The sequence below is a fragment of the Lissotriton vulgaris genome, chromosome 7 (assembly GCF_964263255.1).
Source record: "Lissotriton vulgaris chromosome 7, aLisVul1.2, whole genome shotgun sequence".
Lineage (NCBI taxonomy): Eukaryota > Metazoa > Chordata > Amphibia > Caudata > Salamandridae > Lissotriton > Lissotriton vulgaris.
This window is the reverse complement of record NC_141695.1, coordinates 892,090,731-892,109,904: the sequence shown is the minus strand read 5'-3', so window position 1 is coordinate 892,109,904 and position 19,174 is coordinate 892,090,731. Positions and strand designations below refer to the sequence as shown.

At 43.6% G+C, this 19,174-nt stretch overlaps 1 pseudogene across 1 annotated transcript in view; it reads left to right on the top strand.

The window, feature by feature from the left end:
- The window catches only part of LOC147702641 (zona pellucida sperm-binding protein 4-like), a 57,489-nt pseudogene that overhangs the window by 20,071 nt on the left and 18,244 nt on the right, over nucleotides 1-19,174 (top strand). Inside the window, exons 3-7 of the transcript XR_015297364.1 lie at nucleotides 12,649-12,733; nucleotides 12,850-12,999; nucleotides 14,825-15,012; nucleotides 15,778-15,872; nucleotides 16,405-16,412. The product of XR_015297364.1 is annotated as a zona pellucida sperm-binding protein 4-like (transcript). The remainder of the gene's footprint in view (nucleotides 1-12,648; nucleotides 12,734-12,849; nucleotides 13,000-14,824; nucleotides 15,013-15,777; nucleotides 15,873-16,404; nucleotides 16,413-19,174) is intronic.

Genomic DNA, 19,174 nt, shown 5'->3' with positions numbered 1-19,174 from the left:
CCAGCAGCAGTGTCAGTAGATAACCGATCCACTACTGTAGATAATTTGCACATTCTGTGAGTATTCAGAACTACCCCCATTCCAGGTATCAGTGCACTAAAAATATCACCTATGATTTCTCCTACACTTTCACGTTTACTACGCACTAAGCCATTAGTATCTTCATCATTGCTTCCAGCAGCATTATTCACATGGTATATTTTCGGGAAAACAATGCCAAAGTAGCAGCTTCCATACCAGTGATCCGGCAATTTGAAATAAGCCTTGTTCCCACATATATAATATATTCCGGGAAACACAGGTTCTGACCCATTTTTGAAACCCCAACCTCCAATTACCTTATAATTATGTTCACACTCGCTGGAACCAATGAATACATTGTTATAATATTCTGTCCTTTCTCTATGGAGACAAAGTTTTCCTTTCCGTTCAAAATCCAGCAACAAAGCAGGATTAGCTTCGCCTTGTGAGGTGTTATCCATGTGCTCAGCCCACCTAGGGACTCTATTCTTTTCATCATTTGCCTTTTTCTGAAACTTTTCCCTCCTTCGGTCTGCCATTTTTATAAACATCTTTTCCTGCTCTTGCAAAGAACAGGTCAGATTTTCTTGTCGTGCCTCATCTAAGTCTATGTCACCTATAGTCAGGAAATATTCTCCCATATAACGAGTTACGTCACTTTTAATATGTACAAGGTTCAGGTGTCCTCTAATAGGAAGCTCAGAAAAGACTACGTCAGCATTTGAATAGTAGTACTGCAAAGTGCTTCTATAAAACAAGCTAGCTAATATACTGCAAGAAATTCCATAGGTCAAGGGTAAGTGGTGATATGTCACGCCTTCAGCTACAGAGGTAGGTAGCTACATGCAGACATAGCAATCTTCTATTTCCATAGCTTCTACATAATGCACTAACAAGTTAGCAAAAACATTTAAATGCGTCCGGTTTCTCATTTTGTGAAAGTGCAGTTCATCCTCATCTGATGCTTCTAAGTTCTGTCGTGTGTGTCTTTGCCTAACTGAATTGTCATGTCGTTCTAAGCTCCGTGGTGTTTCTGCAGTCTGTGCAACGTCTGTCTCTAATATTTCAGGTTCAGTAGGGGACAGGTTAGGATTTTTACTTATCATGAAAGGTAAAAAGACGGTTAATCCTATCCACATTACTATTAGCATTGCTATACTACACAAGCATATCTTACAGCAAGTGTTACAACACCCAAATCTGGATCTCCCAGCTACGCTTGAATCAGACATTTTAGCTTACAGGTGGCTTTTGCAACCCCTCTTCTTTTCTTTATGCAAGGCTTTGCTCTGTTTTGTCTCAAGGAGGGTCTTCGTCCGAACTCTGATCAGTGACAGACTCCTCGTCACTTTTCCCACTGTGATGGGGCTCATCAATTTCTTCCAGCACCAGGTATGTCCATTCGGGGCTCCGATACAGTTTGTTCTGTTTCTTCAATCTGTCGCTTTTTCTCAGAAACTTGCCTCGGGCTGGTTTTCGTTCACTTTCAGCCCTTTCACGGTCTCTCAGTTTCTCTTCGACTGTTTTTAGTCGGAGTCTTAGCCTTTTGACGTACCTGGGTGTACTTTTGTTTCTGCGACTCTTAGTGGTTGAGGACACTTGACCTTCCTCGTGCACTCTCTTATTTTTCTTTTGGTGCTTGACAGAGTCTATTTCCCTCCCTGTCTGACTAGTTCCATGTCTTTCATCTATTTCTTCTGCCTGGTCCTCTAGCTGGTCCTGTTCAGGTTCGCTTTGTGGGTTTTCTTGGCTGATAGGTGAACTGGAGTCTGATGCCTGAACACGTTCATCTATTTCTATCTGCTCTGGTTCATGCACTTCGTTCTCTTCACTGTCTTCCGCATGAACCTCAGCCCTTACCACTATCTGTCCCTTTCCAGGCTCCGGAGTTTCAGGTGGAGCGTCGACGTCTTGATCTGTCCCTACTTGGCCTATTTCCTGATCAGGTGTGATGTGTGTCTGGTTGACCTGACCTTCGTCTTCTAGTTCTGTCTCACCTGGACTATCCCACTCACTGTCTAGATAGGAATATTTCCTGGTTCGTATTGGATCATGAACCTGGTCGTCGGCGGGGTACCACTCAACGTCTCGACTGGTGCTCGGCAGTTCGATGTCATCAAGATCCGGACTCTCCTCGGGAGTCTCCTCAGCGGTGCTGCCTTCAGCTTCAGTCGCGTTTTCTCCGGTTACCCGCTTTGTGTGGCTGGCATGGATCCACTTCGGCACACCAGCACACTTTACAGCAGTAGTGGTGACAAGGATCACTTGTCTCGGCTTTCCCCACTTTGGTCCAAGGCAACTCTTCCGGGTGTGTTTCTTTAACACCACCCAATCGCCTGGTCGTAGCTTATGTGCTGGAGTCTTGGGCCATTCGTCTTCTGTCTCTCCAATCTGGTGGGAGATAGAACGCACTTGGTCACCCAGCTGCTTGCAGTATTCTAGCACCAAATCATCAGTAATGCTTAGCAGTTTGTGTCCAGGTACCCATGCTTGTCGCATCACTCTCCCCATTAGTACCTCATGGGGGCTCAGGCCTGTTTTTCAATTTGGAATACTTCTCAGACTCATCAGCACAAGGGGCAAAGCGTCTGTCCATTTCATTTTTGTGGAATCACACATCTTCGCCAACCTGGACTTTATCGTGCCATTTATCTGTTCCACCACCCCAGATGCCTCGGGATGGTAGGCACAGTGCAGTCTTTGCTTCATTTTAAAAGCCTTACAGAGCTCTTCTAGGACGTCGTTGGCAAAATGCCCACCTTGGTCCGTTTCAATCGTCTCAGGGATCCCAAACCTAGGTATCAACTCCCTGAGCAATAGCTTGGCTGTAGTTAGGGCATCATTTTTCTTAGCTGGGTAAGCCTCCACCCACCGGGAGAATAGACAAACTATGACCAGGATATATCTATATCCCTTGCATTGGGGCATTGTTATAAAGTCTGCCTGCATCCTGACAAAGGGACCTACTGCCTTGCCGATGGTACTCTGCTCTACTACAGTCCTCTTTCCTGCATTGAATTGCTGACACACTAGGCACCTCTGGCAAAGCCTTTCCGCCTGGTTCCTGAACTTTGAATTATAGAACACCTTGTCAAACACACGACACATGGCATCCCTTCCCATATGTGTTGGTTCATGTATCATTCGGACCATGGGATCTATCAGACTGTCGGGCAGCACGGGCATTCCACTTTTGTCTACCACCACACCGTCATTCCTCATTCTGCAGTCATTTTCACTCCATCTAGCCTTTTCTTCCCTGCCTGTTGACTGTTGTAAGTCTTTCAATTCATCCCACGTTGACACATTATCAAACAACATCAGTTGGCAGCTGTTTCCACCCCACAACCCAATTTGGAGGGACATTTGGTGTCGGGCAAAAAATTGGGCAATTTGGTCAGCGTATCTATTTCCGGCTGTCACATCATCATTTCCTGACCTGTGAGCCGCACACTTGACCACAGCCAATTCTTTGGGCAATTGAATAGCTTCCAATAATTCCTGTACCACCTTTCCGTTTCTGATAGGGGTACCTGAGGAAGTCATGAATTCTCTTTGTAACCACAGTTGGCCGAAGTCATGAACAACCCCGTAACAGTACTGACTGTCGGTATAAACAGTTATTCTTTTGTTCTTTCCCCTCCTACAGGCTCTTGTCAAGGCGATGAGCTCAGCTACCTGGGCTGATTTCACTTCGCATAGGTAAGAGGCTTCTATGGTGTTTGTCAACGTGACAACAGCATAGGCAGCACACAAACCCCCACTCTCATGTCTTAAACATGAGCCGTCCACGAACATTGTATGATCCCCATCAAGCAATGCTACTTCTCTGATGTCAGGTCGGGGCTTAGTGCTGAATTCTGTTAGATCAATGCAATTATGTTCCATTTCACCCTCGTCGTCTACATCCAGGGGAACAGGTAACAGAGTTGCTGGGTTTAGGATATTGCACCGAGAAATCGTTACATTCTCAGCACCAATCAAAATTCTCTCATACTTAGTCAGCCGACTAGGTGTGAGATACTGGGTCTTGGTTCTTGTCAGTAGGATTACAACAGAATGTGGAACATATACGGTGACAGGATGTCCCATGACAATATTCTCACTCTGCTCCAGACTGACGCAAGTAGCAGCTACTGCTTTCAGGCATCCGGGTAATCCAGCAGCCACTGGATCTAGAGTGGCAGAGAAATACGCTACAGGACGTCTGACCAGCCCATGCTCCTGGGTCAGGACTGAGAGCGCACAATTTTCTCTGGTGTCACAGAATAGCTCAAAACGCTTGGAATAGTCTGGCATACCTAATGCAGGTGCGGTGCATAGACAATTTCGCAAAGTTACCCATGCGGACATGCTTTCGCTGTCCCAACCGACTGGGTCTTCCACTCCTTTCTTGGTCATTTTTATCAAAGGTTTGGCTAGATTTGCGAATCCCACAATCCACTGTCTGCAGTACCCCACAACTCCTAGGAACATCCTCACCTCTTTCTGAGTTCGGGGTAGGTCCATTGCTTTAATTATTTTGATCCTTTCTGTAGTGACCTTTCGGATCCCTTTCTCTATCTGGTGCCCCAGATATTTTACTGAGTTCTTACAGAACTGCAATTTGTCAGGGGATACTTTATGTCCTCCCTTTCCTAGGTGATTCAACAAGGCGATGGTGTCGGTGACACAGTCATTTTGAGTTTTAGATGCCACTAAAAGGTCATCTATGTACTGTACCAAAACGGACTCTCCGGGCAATATTAGGGTCTCAAGACATTTCTTTAATATCTGGTTGAAAATTGAAGGGCTTTCAGTGTACCCCTGGGGGACACGATTCCAGACATAGATATGGCTGTCAAATTCAAAACTAAAAAGGAACTTACTTTCGGGATGCAATGGAATGGAAAAGAATGCATGGCACAGGTCAATGACAGTGAACCATTCCGCATTCCAAGGAATCTGATACAAGATCACTGCAGGGTTGGGCACAATGGGACAGCAAGGTACAACAATTTGGTTTACCTTGCGCAGGTCCTGCACTACTCGGTATTTTCCACTAGGCTTTTTAATCCCAATAATAGGCGAATTGCAGGGACTGCTCATTACTTCTTCTATGATTTCTGCTTCGAGCAATCGGGTAATTTCAGTTGCGACTCCTGCCTTTACTTCTGCACTCATTTTGTACTGTCTTGTTTTGGGATATACCGCATTTGTCTTTATTGCTATTTTAACTGGGTCCACATTCGCCATTAAGCCTACATCCTTTCCTGAGAAATCCCACACTTCCGGAACTACTCTTAACTGAAGCTCTTCAGGCAAGTCTTCGATTGACAAGGTTTTAATGTCAGCATCAGGTCTTACTAACATTAGTTTGTACAAACCATCTTCATCGGGGGTCTGAACTTCGACACCCTTTGGCGAGCAAAAGATGGTGCAGTTCATTTTGCACAACAAATCGCGTCCTAACAGGTTCACAGGACTGGAATCACAGACCACAAATCTGTGCATTTCTTTAAAGTTTCCTATGGAGATTTCCATAGGCTCGGTTACTGGAGTACTTATTATCTGATTTGAGACACCCACTACTTGGATAGCTTCTCCCGAGAGGGGTAGGTTAGGAACATCCACTGTTTTCACAGTGGACCGGGTAGCACCAGTGTCCAACAGAAAGGTGATGTCTTTTCCCTCAACCTTCCCTTCAATGTATGGTCCAGTCTGGTCTACCGGTAAGGAGGTGCCAAGCACGCACTCCCTGTCCTCCCCTCTCAGGCCCCGTCAATCTTGTTCATCACAGAGGAACGAATCATTCAACAGGTACTGTGGAATTGCTGCATTGCTTCCATTCTCTCCCTCCCATATTTCCGCCCTTTCATTCTGTTGGCCCTGGTTCTTATAATTCTGTCTAGGAGCGCGAGGTACTGGAGGTAGCTTTACCTGTTGCTGGTTCCTTTTCGTCCCCTCTTTCTGCACCTGTGAATTTAAACCATTTATAGGGACATTACCGGCCTGCAGGTGTGGACACTCGTCTCTCCAATGCCCTAACTGGCAGCACCCGTGGCAGGGGAACTTCTTCATAGCCTCTTCCCGACTCAATTTTGCCCGGGGCTTCCCTCCTCCCCCAGCAGTGGCATTCTGAGCATTATTACTGGAATTCAATTTACTTAACTGTTTTTCTTGCTGTTCAGCCAATTTTACTTGTGCCCACATCACTTTTTCCTTGAGGGCTTTCTTTTTATTTTCGATTTCATCTTCGCAATATTTGGCGTATTTCAGGACATCATCTATGGGCTTTCCCTGCCAACTTATTTTATTATCTCGAATCCATTGAGATATTTCAGGCCTTAATCCTAGCACGAATCTGTAACTGAAATGGGTCATGTCTTTCATGTCCACATTATCGATACCACTGTAAGTCTTGAATACTTGCAGTAACCTTTCATAAAAGGAATGGACAGTTTCATCACGTTCTTGGGCTGTTCTATCTATTCTGGTCCAGTCTGTCTCCTTTGCGGGCACCTTTTTCTTGAGGTACTGTATGACCTGATCATACTTCCTCATTACATCAGGTGAGGGAGCTCCTGTTTTCTCATCTCTGGCATATTCTTCATTGGGCCAATCAATTTCTATTTTACATTCGGTCCACAGATCTACAGGGACCACAATGTCGAAAAACCCATCTAGGTCTTTCAGAAGACATTTCTGAACTTTTATAAAGCGTTCAACTTGCCTGTACCAATCAACAGGCTTTTCCCGTAATTTCGGGAAGTCATTTGTAAATGACACAATATCCTGTCGGGACCAAGGGACATGGACATATTTTCCTCCCGGGACCTCTCTCATGGGGCACAATTTTTCTGTCCGGGTTACTTCTTTTAACACGAATTCTGAAGCCTGAGACTTAGCCCTGCTGTCTTCCTTTTTCTTTGCCCACCGGGTTCTCCATTTCCCCACCTCTCCCCATTTCTGCAAGAGTTTCAACAATTCTTTTATCTGGATCTGTTTTCCTACCACATTCAAGCTCTCTAAGTCTTTGTCCGAAAAATCTACTCTGTAGGGTTTCTGAAGGATTTTGGAGCGACTGACATCGATTCCCATTTCTGTGGCTGTGTCCATTAATCTTTCATGGAGCAATCTAGCATTTCGGGTAAGATTTTTACTGATAAACAATAACTCTTCTTCACTGTAGGAGTTTAAGCGCTCTAATCCTACGTTTCCAGCCATCATTTCTTCTATTTCTATCCTTAGTTTATAGATCTCTAACGGTCTGGATTGGGGAGTGGTCTCTTTCTCCAACTCTTTGGTCCATCTGTCTAGTTCTTCTGGTGACACTACTGTGGCACTCCTAACCCCAGATGCACCTTCAATCAAAACCTCTTTTGGCCTATTCTGACTTCTTGCCCCCGACATCCTAGTCCTAGGTTCCCTAATGGGCAAATCCATCAGAACCACGGATTCACATTCACTCTCTTGATCATCATCTATGAATACTTCCTTTCTCGGGGGTGGAATGCTAGGAGTAGGCATTATTGGGGAGATAACAGGAGGACGAGGACTAGCCAGGCTATCCCTATAAAGAGGAATAGCGGGTCCAATGGTTACTGGGATAGTCAGAGAATCTGGGTGGGGATGTATCTGGGCTATGGTCCGGACTAAATCATCTCGCTACCTAGCCAGGGCTTCCTTCTCTTGCTCTCGTAAAGCCTTTTCTGCAGAATTATCATGCAATACTTGAGGTACCAAGGGTGGGTAAATACTTGGGGCAGTAGGAGTGACCAATCGTGGTGGTCCCTCTCCAAACGGCTGATAATTCGGGACTGCGGATTTTGGTCTGCAAAACCCATCCCCTTCACTGGTTTTACTGTCTGTACCTGTTCCATCTGTCTCGCTATCCCTCCGACACCTGGGATATTTCGCAAACGGGTTTGGTGAACTCAAAGGCTCAGACTCGGCTGCATAGGGAGGGGGGTTTTTCATCAATAAATCTTCTAGGTGCTCATCTTCTGAGTCCCCTACGGGCATTAAGTGATGGGTTTTTTCTGTGCTTTTTCCTTTTCCTTGTTCTAATACCCCCATCATTGGAAACAATCCCTCTGTCATCATGCTTTGTCTCCACTGTTTCATTTTCTGCTCTTTGGTCTCTCTATGGACCCTTGGATACCATTTACTCACTCCCTTGTCCATCCGGGGTCTATCTCTTTCCAAAGCCTCAATTTCCCACTCTTCTAAGGCCTCGTACTGGGTCAATCTGGGTCTGGGATGCAATTCATTCATGCGGGTCCTTAAGTTAAACAGGATCCTACCATTAAAGGTACCATCAATAGGAAATGCTAGAACTCCGTCATCTGCAGTATACTTTACCCAATTCTCTAGCCATATACAAGTATGATACCCCTTTTCAAACATCATGAAGGAAGCAGGAGTATTCGGTGGAGGAATGATCACCCCCTCTCTCGTTCTAATGGGCTTATCTGTTTTGAAGAAATTCTTTACCTTGTCCGCAAATGACATTTTTCTCTTTATTCCATACATCATGTGTGGTCTACCTCGTATAATCTGTTCCTTATAGAAGCCTGAGTTTTGTGGATTAGGTAAAAACTCAGGATACCACATATGCCTTTCCAGGCTCGCTTCTAACTCGGCTTGATTAATTTTGGTTACCTTTGTACTTCCAATGCTAGCGCGACTTTTATTCTGTAGGAACCAATCAACACTGTGAATACAAAAATCCTTATCCAATGGGTGCGCGGCCTTTCGCGAGACCAAGTCCCACGCTCCGGCACTCACCCCTCCCTTACAAATTCGGCTTTACTACACACCCGCTGTTCTGACCAATACCAGCGCGGCACGGAGTGACGTCAGAGCAGCTTTCCGCCCGACTCCCTCCTTTACAAGGTAACGGAAACTTTTAACTCTTCCTAAAGTGCGAGCGCAAAACTTAGTAACTAACACACAACGTCTGCCACTATGTTTGAGTGTTCTAAATAGATAGAAAAACTTTCTCTCACTACAAGTAAACCACTTCTGTCTACTTTTCATTCACTCTGGATAGACTTCTTTGCCTGTCCCTTCACACTAGTAATATAGAACCCGTTATTCTTCTGACTCATCCACCTTAGTCGGGGATATGTACTGAGCCAGGATTTCACCAGCGAACTATCTTACTTACCAGTCAAGCCTCGGAGACCCTATTACTCCTCCCACATGTGACCCTTTCTAGGTGATATCACAAGGGAAGTCTTATACAAAGGACTCGTGGCTATCAATTATTCAGATATAAGAAGATCCTAATTAGTGTTTCCAGGTATTTCTTCACCCTACACTAATGACTCGAAACCAGTGACTTTTCCAGCTGATCGGATTCTACTCACCGTCAGCTATATACTTCCCCGGGGATTCAGACTACACTGAACGCTTACAAACAGTTCTTGGTTAATACGACATGTAACATTTATAGCAGCAATGCAAAAATCATATACATTTATATATAAATCCTTAAAACATTTCAAAATATTTGAACCAATACAGTAGAAAATCAGCAGCACATTTTATTTTCACGGTTTGTTTATCAACTACCCTGTCTACCTATCTTAACTAGTCCTAACCATAGCTCTGCTACCAGAAAATTACTGATAGAGCGCGCAGTTCACCCGGGTCACTGGGTTTCCCGATTCTCACACGCACTGGGCCCTGGCGTGCGCATTCAAACCAATGACTCGCGTTTGGCGTGAACCGGGTGAATTTGTGCACGCTACTATGAGTAATTCGGGGGGTGACTTCTCACCACTGCTGATCATGTACCTGACTTACCACAGGCACATTACTCCAGATGGATCAGGAGCTAGCAGGGAAAAGGTGACAGGGGTCCTAGAAGAAAAATACACTTTATAACCCAATTTATACTTTGTCCACACTATGTTCCACAAAATGACCACAGACACCTGAAAAGTTTTAAGTGTTTATGTAAGAAATTTCAAAGTGAATATGTCAGTATTAGCAAAATGCAAAGTAACACATCAAGCATCATAATCACCACCAAAAGGTAACTGTGAATTAAAGCAAGAACCATTTGAGTATACGGAAACGCTAAGGGTAAAAAATAGGAACCAACTAGTCACTGAAAGGTTTAAACTAGGACATGGGATATGAACGGGATCTATAACATTTATCTAGGCTAAAATGCTATCTTGCTAAGTTCACGGCAATCACACTAAGGGAAAGGGGAAAAACGGGAACATACTAATGAAATATGACAGTTTGGCAATTCTCTAAAGGTGGGGAGAGAAGTGGAACAATTCTAATAAACAATTGCATATAACTTGCTTCTCAAGGTGATAGAGCAATATCACAGGCAAGAGTGCTTTATTAAGAAAATGGAGAGAGAGAGAGAGAGAGAGAGAGAGAGAGAGAGAGAGACGCAAACCCACAGACTAATAATTACCTAATTCAGAGTGAAGACCAACCCTGGCCACGGGTCAGTTGGAAGGACGGGGACAAGAACCCTCAGAAAAGGGATGCCAGAATGCGAGCAGGTACAGCTCACGGACAGTCAGGACAGGATACCCCTCAGGATTTGGGATCAGGACTGGGCTCACCAAGGTACGACCAACACCCACAGCTTCAGAAGCAACGCCAGCGTTACCCCTTTCTGCAAGTAATCCGTCAGTAACCCCGATTGGGTTTTCGAATTTCCCAGCAAAGTGCTTCGCCAGCACTTAAGACTATTTCCACCCCTAGGAGTTTGTGGAAAGTATGGACAGAGTGCTCCGCAGCACTCAAGATTAGGCACCTATAGAGTTCGTAGGGTCAGTGACAGGTCTGCTACTCGGACAAGTCGGACAATTTTCCTAAGCTAAACTAGGGCAGTTATACTGTTCGGGGTCCCTTAGACCACCCACCAATGTTGCAAGTGACAGTTTTTCAGACTATGATTGGTCAGGAGAGGTGATGAGATCATTGTCACCTCCTAGAATTTTGCGTTCCCATCATACATAATAATTTCTGCCTACCCGCCCTTGGGTTCACGTTCCCATGCATAGGAATACAGCAGTACAATATAGTTCATAGCAGGTAGCAACAGTATTGCATCTTTCAAGGTAAGATTTGGTCTCTCAGAGAAGTTTCTCAGGCGCATTATGCTTCAGGAGCCAGCTGACTTGTTTCAGCTTCTGCGCAGTGGAGCTTCTCCCCGGTCACATGACGGAGCCCAGCAGAGCCTCAAGTATGGCTCCACTCCCGATTTTCCCAGCCCCAGAGACGCGATACATGAAAAGTAAGCGAGAACAAATTAGAATCACATATAAAATGATCACACTGTATACCAGGCTAAAATTAAACACACCCCTTAACTTTAAACTTCTATAGTATTACATTTTAGTGCGAAAAGACAGATAGGCTAAAGCAGCAGTAGCAAGCGTAGAGCGTGGTAAGAGACAAGCGGCCATGTTTGCCACAGTGCGCATGAGCACAGATTCCCTCCAGAATGCGAGTGCGTCACATCACATGGGTATGACCGACGCATGCGCAGACTGAATTTCAGCGAAGCAGCCATTTCTTCTAGTGCAAGCTTTGTTAGTATGAAAAGACACACAGGCAAGCCTCTTGGGGACACCCACGTGTTGGGGAAAAAATAAAAATAAATGACGAACAGTTGGATTAATATGATTATACATTAAACGAGGTTCATGAGTGGGAGCAAGTCGCTTTACGTGCGAATCCTTGCTCCATCAATATGACCGACGTTTCGGCGACCAGACAAGCCTTTAGGCTGGAAAAAATTGGATTACTTTTTTTGAAAGAGCATAAGGGCGATTGAGCATTTTGTTTGCAATTCGAGGATCTGGACATGAGGTCTTTTTTCAGATGTTTATCAGCAATTGAAGTGGAGAACTCAACAGTGGGTTTCAGGCCGCCAAGTGTGATCAAACTATTATTATTATTATTATTATTATTATTATTATTATTATATATATATATATTTTGCAAAATAGTAACTTTGGTGTTTTTTCAGGGTGTTGCCTGAGGAAATTGCAATTTGCAAGGTTTAGAAAGACAGCTTTCCGTAAAGCAGACATTAGTGAAAAGAGTTATTTGGTTGTCGGCAAATGGATGGGCTGGCATGACCATTCTCTAAGTCTTCTTGGTTCATTGTCACAAGGTACTGTTCAATCCTGGTTTCTCATTTACCAACAATGTATTCTGGAAGTGCTGGTCCTGATTCATTTCAGTTAGTCCAACTGAATGAACACCTGACCTTTCTGTGAAAGGAAAGTGATCGATGATGACTAACCTTACATAGTACCTCCTAGTTGCAAGGCTTCAAAAACCTGATCAACTCTTACCTTCTTAGCAAATGGAGACCAGTCACCCTGATGTTGACGTGTCCCTACCGAAAATGGTAGGGTGTCTCCCCTGTCACTTCATGGTTTATAATCATGGTCATACTCTTGTGTGGGGGTTTCCTTCAAGCACCTCCTTAAAGAGGTGTCTCAATCACCGAGCAGATGTCTGGGGATATCTTCTTGCTGTATGGGTTTCTGATACGTTGTGGGGTAGGAAACACTGCAGCTGAGTTAAAATCTCAAATATGTGCTTCTGTGCTCAGTACTATTTTTTTGTCTGTTTTTTCTGCATGTGACGCAACAGGATGGAGAATATACGATGTACATAGACGTGGAATCCATTCCTGGAAAACGGACCTACCAGCATCTTAAATGTCCATTGGTTTCTGGTAAGTTGAGGCGTTTGTCACTGTAGCTGTTCACGTGTTGCTGAGCGGCATTTGCTAAAGCTGAGTGACAGTCTGGAGGCGGAAGCCTTAATTTCTTTGCCTCCCTGGTTGTACAGCCATGGATTCTCCAGGCCCAGATGTCTGTGCAGCTGTCAGTTCTAAACACCGACTGCCATGTGGTCCAGTCACCCAGGAGGCTTGCCGTGGGAGTGGTTGCTGCTATAATGCCAGAGACACTGCTATGCCTTGCTACTTTGCAAGCCCAGGTAGGTGCCCTTTGTTTGCTTTGTTTGTCTGCATAATATAATGTTAGAGTTCCTACTGGTAAGAGTCTACCTTCAATGGCCAAATTTAGCTCGCTTGTAGGATGGAAGTGTGCTCAATGTATTGTGAGCGATGTTTCAATGGCCCACTTCCTGTGCAGCTGGGGTGTCTCATCTGGGAAGATGTTGCAATTACACTAATCTTAATTGTACTACACATTTGAGCATGCATGTTACGCTCTTTTAGTGCAGTAGTTAAGTTGTGACATTTGTAAGTTGTCTTTAAATGGGGACGTCCAGTGTGGATTCAGAGGGCTGTGGTAGAAGCTGTGCAAGACGAAGAGAATCATAATATTAGCATAAAATGCAAGGATAGTCCTTAAATATGGGTCACATCCTCATGGTTCAACATTGGTCACTCCCTGCTATAAAGAGGTCAAGTTCCCTGGTTCTGTGAGCAAAGTGACTCCCTAAATCAGTGGTTCCCAAACTGTGGTCCTGGGACACCTGGGGGTCAATGAAGCCTCCTAAGGGGGTCCACAACTACTTGGATAATTACATATTATTAACAGATTAATAAAGTGTAGAAAAATAAAGAAGCTAAATGTAAATTTGAGAATTTTCAAATGTACTGTAAAGGAATTTGAAATTAGAGGCTAAGAATTAAATTGTAACTGCGATTGATTCTTGGGAGTAGTACAGATGAATCAAATAGAATATAGTATGGAGGATGAGTGGCCTCAATTGAATTTAGAAAAGCTCCAACATTTCTATTAAAATTACATGTTTTATGTTTTATTTATGTATTTTCGAATTAAATAACATTTATTAACATTAGTGTATTTGTTTAATGAATGCCTTTTCTCTGTATTTTTTTCTGTATTGTTGTGTGCTTCAAATCATCCAGGGGGGGGGGGGGGTCTGGATCCTAATAATGAATCAGTGGGAACTCCCCAAAAGTTTGGGAACAACTGCCGTAATGATATGTCAATGACATTTTTCAAGACTCCTGAATATCCTGGGGTTGGAGCTGTAGCCTTCAGCCTGAGTGGAATCTGCACTTTTCATGGCTCCTGCGCCATACTAAATGCAATGAACTCTCTTGGTGGCTCGTGTAATAAGATCTTCTGGGCTCCAAATGTAAATTGAGTGTGGTGGCCCAGCCTTGCATGGAAGGATCCTGGCTGTCCTTGATGCCAGCTTAACTCCAATATTAAACTGATGTTTAAGTCACTGCCCAAATGTGCGGAGCCCCATCCCTTAACAATCTGCACCCCTCACACCAAGCCAGCACTCAGCCTTTGACCATTGCTGCTTCACGGCTGCAACTGGAGGGAGTCTCCCTGCTCCTACGGTCCTACAGAGTACCAACTAAAACACAGCCCAAGCGTGGTGTCCTCCCCATCACTTCCCCCTGCCCTCTACAGGCCAAAACAAGGGACTCCCGTAGCTTGCTTTGATCTTCTTGTAAGCATGTCCGCCTAAGCTAAACACCATTTCTGGCCCTGCACACTGTCCATTCTATTCACTCCATGTAAGCCAACTCTAAGCACCAGTGACCTCAAAAGCCATGCTTGCTGGTGCCTTTGTAGCCGTGGTTGGTGAACAGAATTCGTTGTTATGGCTTGTACTACAGACCCTAATTCCTTCAGGTTCTTATACTTTGAATTCCACATTTGCTGGCAAATTTGGAAGAACTGGTCTATTTCCCCTTAGCTGGGCAACAGATGTCTGTGGGATTATTGCTTGGAATGGGGGGACCATAATCTCTCTACAACAAGAGGATATTCTTACTTGACCTGATCTGTCTTGTTTCTCTGGTGTTTAGTGACTGTCCGGTGCTTGCCTGACGGCGAAGCAATCATTGCCATCTCTGCTGCTGTAAGTGTACCACCTCTGGACCTGGGCTCTGTGCGCCTGGTCACCATCAGCAACACATCTTTGGGCTTGAAGGTAGACATGAATGGAGCCTTCCTGGTGTACAGATTCCCCTTGTCCTGTGGGAACAGTTATCAGGTGAGGACTGCCTGTAGCTCTGATGTAAAAATGGTTGTAACGTGTACTGTCTTCAGACAGCTCACCTGTGTAGCACTCTTTCATTAATTTTCCTGGGGAATTGTGTGGTGGTAGAGGTGACTTGCTCCTGAATGTTCCACTTAGTGTTGTTGTGATCTGCCTATAGGGTTACGATTGGGGTGATGTGGGGTAAACAGTCACAATACTAGTCTGGTGTTCGACCCTATCCGTGTTTTGAGGGGCACCAAGGTGGACTTATGGCTACCTGTGATTGTCGTAATCCAATCGTGATGCTCCAACAAAGATGGATCCAGTTGCCATCCCCATCTACCATGTTTAGTAGGTGGTTGCAACATGGGTGGCCTGGAGGGCTGGCTTCATGCTACATTTAAAGGCTATCACGTGCTTACGTACAGTAGATTAACATGGAACTCATTTACAATTCTATTCCAGAATGACTGTACTTTTTTCTCTCCCCACTCATTGCTCAGACTGTTATAGGATCTAACAGCGTTAGCTTTGGTGCTTTTCTAATTCAAGCCTCAAGCAAGGGCCTATACTTAAGGGGCTTTCGCAATGAGTGGTTCTCTATAGTCAGGCCATGGAAGCTATCCAAGGGCAGCTGACTCTCCAGTATTGTCAATCAGGGTTTTCAGTGTTTTACTAGTTAAGTATCAGTGATTGCTTGTGTGTGTGGTTTTATTTTATTTTTTATTTTTTTCCGCTCTGCCCACATAAGCTGATGCCTTGTCACTCTGTATTCAGGTTGCTGATTACACGGTGTATGAGAACCGGCTAGAGTCCACACAAGAGGTCTTAAGCTGGACTGGGTCCTATATCACAAGGGACAGCGCGTTTGGGTAAGGGGTGCTGATCATGTCAGTGATTACACAGGAGATGGTCTTTGATGCTAAGTTGAACTGTGACTGTAGAAGGGTGTGGCAATCTGCATGCTGATATTGTGGCTTTACCATACGCCATAGCAACCAATGCATACTTTCCAGGCCGTCCTGTAAGATTGGGGAAGTGCAGCAACTGACCTTGGGCCTATGGTTTATGTGATGTATACATTTCAATCTTAAAGCTGAGTGTTTAATATCTTTTGATGCTGCATCTGCAGTTAAATTAATGGACACACTCCCAATCGCCACCTCCGATCAGCCAACCACGCCCTCGCCGCCGTCCCCCGCATCCGAAGAGCGACTACGGGAGGAAGGTCCTTCTCCTACCTGGCCGCCAAGACCTGGAACTCCCTCCCAACCGACCTGCGCCTGACCCAAGACCACCTCGCCTTCAGGAAGAAGCTGAAGACCTGGCTGTTCGAGCAGTAGCGGCACCCCCCCCACCCCCCAGCGCCTTGAGACCCTACGGGTAGTTAGCGCGCTATATAAGTATCACTGATTGATTGATTGACACAGTCTGCCTTTCTGAGTAAAATGCCTATTGATGGAATGTAAATCAATGAACGGATAATGTAGACCATATCTACTGTGAAAAGCACGCTATTGACCATCCTGTGAGTGCTTTTCCTCTCTCTTCAGCTCACTCTAGAGTAGGAAAGTAAATATTCCGAGGAATTTCTTGTTGCAGGTTAATAAAAGAGCTCAGTTTATAATCTCTGTTCATCCCTTTACATCAAAACTCCTCTGATCCATCACTCGTGTGTATATCTTTTTATTTAATTTTATATATATATATATATACATAAACAGCGCTGTTCAAAAGAAAGTTGGCCTGGACCTCGTTTTTGCTACGGCTGTATTGTTTAAACCGAGAATCGTGTGGATATATATAGATCTAGAGCCAGTCTACTTCCAGCTCCCATAGAGGAAGAGCCTGTCCCGCATGATTCATCTGATTTATCAACAGTCTCCGGGACAGTTGAAAAGGTCCAATGTCCTAGACTAATCACAGCGTACAGTGAGAACGAACGTAAAATCAGATCTATCATCAATAAGAACTGGGGAATAGTACTCACTGACCCCGTTCTGAGGATGAGTCTGCCATCCAGCCCCACTATAACATTCAGCAGAGCGAGAAACATGGGAGCTGTGTTAGACCCCACCAGCCCTGAGGTAAGAACTAAACCTAATTGGTTAAAACCCAAAGATGGTTTCTATAAATGCTCCTCATGTCGGGCGTGTAAGTTCGGGGTAAACACAACAGAATACTGTACTCCATTCAGTCCTATACCACACAAGATAATGGGAAACTATAACTGTAAAACTGAATTTGCAGTTTACGTTCTCACTTGTACCTGTGGACTCAATTACATCGGAAGCACAAAGCTACAGGTACATGAGAGAATCCTTCAACATCTACGTGCCATTCTACATAGTGATCCCAATTACCCAGTGGCACGCCACTTCAAACAAGCTCATGGTAACAACTTATCTTGTTTGAAATACTATGTGGTATCTGCCGTCCCTAAACCACGCAGAGGAGGGAACAGAGAGGCTTTGCTTAGGAGATTGGAAACCAAATTTATTCTTAACTTTGACAGCAAATGCCCAAATGGTCTGAATAACACCGAAGATATGTACACATGCTTGTAATTATGTATTCTGATTGTTGCCCTGAGCGGAGAGAAACATACCGTACAATTTTTTGAGTTTGTTTCTTGGCCTGGATACAGATATCCTATTCTTTGATTGTGTTTGTATTGTTAATTTCGTAGTCAATATAAGAATGTTTAGTGTTCTTTGACATACGATTTATGACGGTTGTCAATTGTTTGCCTCACTTATTTACACTATGGCAGAGACATTGTATCAGAGGGAAGGCATTATTGGTATAGGAAAAGTGTTAAACTTGGACGTGGTCCGAGGTTACAATATGACTTCCAAACAGAAGCTGACGCCATCTCTCAGCATATTCCACTTTATGTCATGTCTCAGCCGGGGTCAGGTTGCAAGATGTATTTTTATTTTGTAACCATTTTATTATTTTTTGCACACAACACATCAATTGCACATGGTATATTTGTAGAAAAATTCTATAAGAAGCTCTGCTATGCACTTTATCTTCTTTGTACATCCCTTTTAAACTAAAGTCACAAATCAGTTAATGATTACATGCATTTATGCAGCTATAATGAATTATTGCACTTTTTTAACGTGTATTTGGATTTATCCAGGAATTTCAAAATTGCCAAAATGAAGTTTTTGTTTTGAAATTACAATGCGATTTCAAAAAAGTTTTCTTGACGTCAACCCATAATAATATAAATTTCCGATATTTGTAATGGTATGTTCGGAAATATTGTTGAGGTCATGTTAATATGGTTTATGGCACCAAGGAGTAGCAAAATTACATTGATTGTATATGAATCATGTAGTCTGTTTGCTATGTTTATCGTTTCCTTTCTGAACACGTGACCTTGGTGGGAAGGGCATATTATTTAAAATGGCTTCAACCATTTACAGCCTTTATGTGAACAAGGGCGCCTGAGCCCGAAACGCGTCATCTGTTGACTGCTGCTAGGTTGAAATAAAACATCTCGCCTGAAAAAAAGAAGTGGTTCGCCTCTCTTTCTTCGCCGCCGAGGCTTTGGTGGAAGTGGAAGGAGTGATTTGTTTGCGATATATATATATATATATATATATATATATATATATATATATATATATATATATATATATATATATATATATATATATCTATATAAAATTGGTCAGATCATGTGTGTGTGTTTGTATATATATATATTTAGCAAATTGGTCAGATCGTGTATGTATGTATGTGTATATATATATATATATATATATATATATATATATATATATATATATCTGAAAAAACCATAGGTTTCACACCAGTTATAGTTAGGTGGAAATTTTACTCGTATAAAATCATTGAAATTCCCACGTTATAGTTAGTTCAGCTAACTATAACTTGCGCGTGCAATGCACTGCTGATGATGTCACATATTACATCACTCATGACATGGTCAGTGACATCACTCATGACATCACTAATGACATCTCAAATGACATCACTGATGACAACATCCTTGTGACAAAGTGGCAGACCTCCTATCAGCATAAAATAACCTTTGACACACACATTCAAAAATAGAAACTAACATTTTCTTAAAAAAGGAGAAACCAATACCAATTACAACAACTTATTAGGTAATTCCAACACCTACATACGCATCCAC